The sequence below is a fragment of the Myzus persicae genome, unplaced genomic scaffold, assembly GCF_001856785.1.
Source record: "Myzus persicae strain clone G006 unplaced genomic scaffold, MPER_G0061.0, whole genome shotgun sequence".
NCBI classification, from domain to species: Eukaryota; Metazoa; Arthropoda; class Insecta; order Hemiptera; family Aphididae; genus Myzus; species Myzus persicae.
Genome location: NW_019103817.1, coordinates 255,414 through 261,413, shown reverse-complemented (window position 1 = coordinate 261,413; position 6,000 = coordinate 255,414). Strand labels below are relative to the sequence as shown.

Sequence of the window (6,000 nt, the reverse complement as noted above, 5' to 3'; positions counted from 1 at the left end):
ACATAATTTAGCCAAAGAACATAAAAACTGAAACAAATTGACGGGGTTGAGCAAAAAATATATAAGTAAATATTGTCGACCCACATTTTCTCGAAAACGACCCTTTTGGTGTGCGCACGCCGCGCCAGACACGCATATATTATTGTTATTATTTTATAACCCGTGTATACTTTACCAACAATATACCACGGTTGGTTTTTTTCTCGTATACTGAAATTCCTCTGTTGACCCAATCCTTTTTCAAGCCGGGATTGTAGTATTACCTATATCATTATCATGTTTGCCGTCCTTCAGTATACTATTCGGGTCCGACAATGTGCACATCACAGCAGAGTATGACCTGCAGGTCAGTTCATAAATTCGTCTCCGATCGAAAGTCCCCGCGAACTCGAAGTTCAGGTACGTAAAATAAGCGCTTTTTGAAAGTTAAAAATATAAATATGTATAGGTTTATTAGATGCGTATACGTTTTATACCTACACGATATTGGTTTATTCTTTTTGCGAGCCATCGTTTCATGAGCTTATAAGGCTAGGTATACATGTAATGCTTCTGAGTACCTATAGGTACCCGCAAAGATAATTTTTTCGAAGCAATCGTAATTTTCAAAATAATTACGCATTTATTTGGGATTAATTTTTAAATGATATTTATGTATAAACCGATTTTAAACTAAATTTCAATTTCTGTTAAATTTAGCAACGTCGAATTACAATATTTTGGCATATAGGTACGTGATATTCACACAGCACGAGAATATAAATAATTGCAGACATTTTAGTGTACATTTAGGTAGTTGTAAAAACATTGTATCTCTCGTTGGTTTCTACGATATTTTTATTTTTATATGAAACACAAATATTATTAATAAGTTATCTCCAAGAGAGGTATAGGAAGATGATTTAGTCAATTAAAAAAAAAATTGAAATGACCTAATACTCATTTTTTCATTTATTTTTCATGTTTTTATGTATAGTACTAGAAACAAGTAAATTAATTAAATTAAACATTTGAAAAAAAACTTAATAATGTTATAAATTAATAATAATAAATACATTTTTTAATTTACTTAAAAATAATATTGCTAGGCTTATTTGCTTTTGTAGTCAAAATTTTTGATTGTTGTATAAAAGTCAAAAAACTTGAAAATATAATACAAGGTTGTTTTTACAGGAAATTAAAAAAAAAGTTGAGCGTAAATCCACAATAATATGAGCGTTTGAATATTGAATTTTGACAAAATTCGTAAAAATCACGAAAATTAACAAAATATTTTGATTTAGAAATTCATAAAAATTTTTCTTTTTATATCTAAGATTTAAAAATTTAATGCACGATTCCTTATAAGTTTGTCTACTTTTATCAACAAAAAAAAATTTGTATCGGAAAGTCGAATTAAAATTGTATGAAGGTTAAAGTTAAAATTTTACAATAGTGGATATTCACTCACAAGATTTCTCATGTGGTGATTTTCTTATTTTGTTGTAACTCACAAACGAATATCTGTAGATACTTGAAATTTACACCGTATATTTATTTTATCAATTCGTATTCTCGTAAAATTTTCAAAATATTTAGACTCATTTTGCGCTGCTTACGGACATTTAAAAATTTTTTTTTAGTATTTTTTTCTATAAATGTCAATAAAATCTTGTTAGTTGGGTCAAAAGCACGAAAATGACTCTTGATATATTGTTGAAATATATTAGAAAATAATAGTAATACATATGCACGTTTTTGTTTTATAATCATTTTACAGTTCAAATTTTGACAACATCTCTTAAATTGAAAATTGAAAAAACGATTTCGTAGTTAAAAATGTATTAAATGTTCAAAAATATAGCTAAGGATAGAAAATTTAAAACAAGGTTCTATGTGCTTAAGTAGTTAATTTTGTAACCAAAAAATTAAAAATAAATATAAACACGGCTTCTTTTGTAGTTATTTTAAGTTCAAATTTAAAAGAAATTTCATATTAACATAGGTACTGAGAAAAACGATTTTAGTCATTTTGTTGTAATTCGGTTCAAAAATAGCCCAATTTTACTGAAGTATATATGACATTTTTTCAGCATCACTGATAAGAATAATACTATGAATAATATTAATTAAACTTACTGGCTACCGTATTAATAATACCTAAGTAATAACAGTATAACGCATCTTAGACTGACATACCTTCGCCGTTCAGAATCGTTTTTCTCATACAATGATATTATATCATTGAATTCAAATTTAATACCATCTATTACAACCACCTTCTAGACACCTAATGTACAGCAGAACAACATCCACTTATCTGGTTTTTTTTATATAGAAAGTATAAATTTGTTCGATATACCCATTATTTAAATGGAGAATTTTTTTTGTAATTTAAAAATGTACATATCGTCTTCACAATGATTCTATGTTATTGATTTCAAATTCCACACATCCATTATACGGTGGCCCACTCGACACTTAATGTACAGCAAAGTTTGCCCACCTTTTTTTAAAATAATATTTATAAGTAATAACTATACCTTTTCAATCATTTTTTGTTTTTCTCGTTTTGTAGTCAACTCGTTCAGATAAAGTAATCATTGCTGAGGAAGTGTAACCTAAGTACCTTTTCAATTGAAAAAAATAGTAAATACTAAACCGTAGTATTTTTGGTTGTTCTTTGTATATTTCATTCATATAATTTTATCACATATACCAACGTATAAATGTTTCAAACAATGATAACGTGGAGAATAATTTGTCCCGTTGATTCAGAATGCAACGCATAGGTATACAATTTAATAATGTAAATTAACATTGTTTTAAATAATTGTTAACATTACTTTTTTACAATTTAAAATAGTCGGTTGCGAAGAACGGTAACAATATACAATATACAACGAGTACGACGTAATAACGATCGCGATGCCAATGAATAATAATAATAATAATAATAACACCACGCTACGCCGCGCCGCCGCTATTGTCGACGCGAAACGAGCGCTGCCGGTTGCTACGTCCCTGGTACACAACCGTCGCTTACCGCCTCGACTTGTCCGGTGATGGTCCTAAGATGGAAAGCGACCGTGGCGGTAGCGATTGTGGTGCTGACGGCGGCGTTTTTGACGGCGGCAGTGACGGCTCGGCGGCCGATAGCTCGGGCGGCGGCTGCCCGACGCGCGCACATGGCTCATAGAGCCCTGGTACTCAGTCCGCGGTAAATGCATGATGGTCGTCGATTCCGCGGCGCCCGCGGCCGGCCACACACGCTCGACTCGCGGTTTCGACGACGGATGTCCGCGGACAGACGACGCCGACGGAACCACCACGGGAAAAGTAATAATAATAATAAAAACAACAATCTTATGACGGTTCTGGGTTGCCGCCGCCGCCGACAATCGGTCTCTATCGGTCGGTACCCCGTCTCGATTATTTATAATATTATTTAATCAGTAATAATTACCGATGATTGTTTTTTTTTTTTTTTTTCATGCGATTAAAAATTATTATTATCGGTAAAATATTAATAATATAATAACCTACGCCTAGCGGGGACGCGGGGTAGTCGATACATTTCATTCGCGTATTATTACTACGCCTATACACAATAATAAGATTTCGGTGGTGTTCATATTATTCTGGAACTATCTACCTATATATTGTTGTATTATGTGTCGTCTCTCTCTCTCGGTCGGTCTCGCTCTTACTCTTTCTCTCGTTTTCGTTCATTTTTTTCGGCAACGCCGTTCCGCCCATACGCCGGCGTCCCATTGGCCGCGTCCCCGCCCGGGCCAACGCCGAAAAAAAACACTATTGCCAAAAAAAAGCCACGCGGACGGGCGTAGTGGGCGCAATCGCTTCGTTATTCGCCCGCCGCAGCCGCCGCCGGAAACGTCGTCCCCGCCGAAATTTGAACGTTCAGTGTTCTACCTATTTTATTCATGGAAATAATAATATCGTTACTTAAAAGACGGCGTGCTCGACGCGACCCACCGCCGAAACCTAGACCGCTTTTCGAGGAGCCAAAAAATAAGAAAATAATATTATTGTTGAAAACCGTCCGTTTTCCCAGGCACTGCTTTCCAGCGGCCGCGGATTAGACTGACTTGTAAATTGTTAGACAGGAACGGTACCGTTCATGCATTTTACCTGCCCATGGGTGATTTTGAAGTATGCAGTCGCGGTTTAAACGAGACTCGTGACGCGAAAAATCGATCGCGGAAGCGGCGGCATCTGACTACGCGATTTCGCATCGGCGGCGGCGAGTGCATTTACAACCGCCGCGAAAGTGCATCCGCAGATGCACCGGCGTGCCGGCGGTACAGGCTGTGCGACGGCGGGAGGGAAAAAATACGACCGCTTCGCCGTCACCGTCGCCGCGGTCCGCGCGAGCGGTGCACTCCGACCAAGCGAGAGAAAGACGGACGGGCGGCGGCGGCGCGCGACCGGCGTGGCCGCCCGGACACACGTGTGCACAACGTCATACGCGTGTCGGTGTACGACACCAGGGCCCCATGGTCGGACCGCGCAGTCCGAGGGTATATTTTTCTCTGATCTTTCGCGAGAGCGTCCTGCCGCCTACGACTTAATAATAATTACAATAATTAATAATAATAATATTATGTTCTCGTTTTCCGTCTCTCGGTGCCTCCGCCGCCACCGCAACACCGAAACTCGCATAATGATAACAACGTTTTTGTCATTATAATAAATTATAATAATTAATAACTATTATAAATGTTAACTTGTCAGTTGTGTGTCTCGTTATTGTTGAGGTTGGTTATTAGGTATATACTATTTATAAGTATCGATGACTGCGGAGGCGTTTTAATATAAGGGGCCCAAGAAGGTCTTTAGAATGATAGTGTAATTACTAATTACTGATATTTTATACTAACATTGTTTGAATTTATAGAATTATTACGAAAATACTTTCTCCTATTCGAATATTATATAATTATATGTGTCTATCAATAATATAGGTACTTAAATATGTTTAAGTTTATACCCACTGCAATATTCCCATTTTAATTTATATTTGAAATGATGACTCGTGATGTGGATCGAAGACTTTTGGAATAGATGAATTAATATTAAAAATTATTATTTAAATAAATATATAGCGGGTCTACTTTATAGTTTATACCTTTAACCTAGTTATTATGACACCGTATCCCATACGGATGAAATACATTTTATTCAACTCTGTAATATTCATACGGATAATGCAAAAATACAAAAGTTACAATATTGTAGAAGTTCTAATATACTAGTATCTTTAAAATAAGTGCCAAAAACCCATATTACTTATACCTACTTTGATTACCATCTTTGTCTATACCATATGGTATAATATGATTAGAGGTTTTAAGCCAAATAGCAGTACATATAATATGTAAAATTAATGTAGAAAAATTATCTTGTTACTGCAAAAATGTTAGAATCATACACATAATATATTATAATATAATTTAGTAGTATTATTAGGTATACCTATGTTAAAAAATTAGCTTAACAAATATTAATTAATATAAGAGTAATATATTTTACCTACCTATATAAAAGAAGTATGGTTTTATCAGGTATATGTTAAGAAAAGTAAAACAATCTTGAATAAATATCATCACTACCTTATCTATAGTATTTACACGGTAAAGTTTAAACTTCCTATATACATATATAATTTTATAATGAAATAAAATAAAGACCACATAATTATTATCCTGGTGCCAATTTTTTTTTCTGCATATTTAGGTAAGTTATATAATTGTGTCTCTTACAATATCACACACGCGTGTCACATGACACACTTATCCGTACCAACCTATATACTCATATATCGTTTCCTTCAAACACACATTATTATAATATACTATTATTTGATTTGCATGTTGGATTCAATTTTAATTGTATTAAAAAATTAATAATATACCTACCTATGTGTTGAAAATAAAAAATAACTTATAAATTATTATGCACCGCATCAGATTGAAGAAAAACAGACCTTTCACTATACCT

General features: G+C 34.2%; 1 protein-coding gene across 1 annotated transcript in view; it reads left to right on the top strand.

The window, feature by feature from the left end:
• The first annotated feature begins 307 nt into the window (after positions 1 to 307).
• The window catches only part of LOC111035353 (homeotic protein ultrabithorax-like), a 40,675-nt gene continuing 34,982 nt past the window's right edge, over positions 308 to 6,000 (top strand). Inside the window, exon 1 of the mRNA XM_022316936.1 lies at positions 308 to 399. The gene's annotated coding sequence lies outside the window, so the exon portion shown is untranslated. The remainder of the gene's footprint in view (positions 400 to 6,000) is intronic.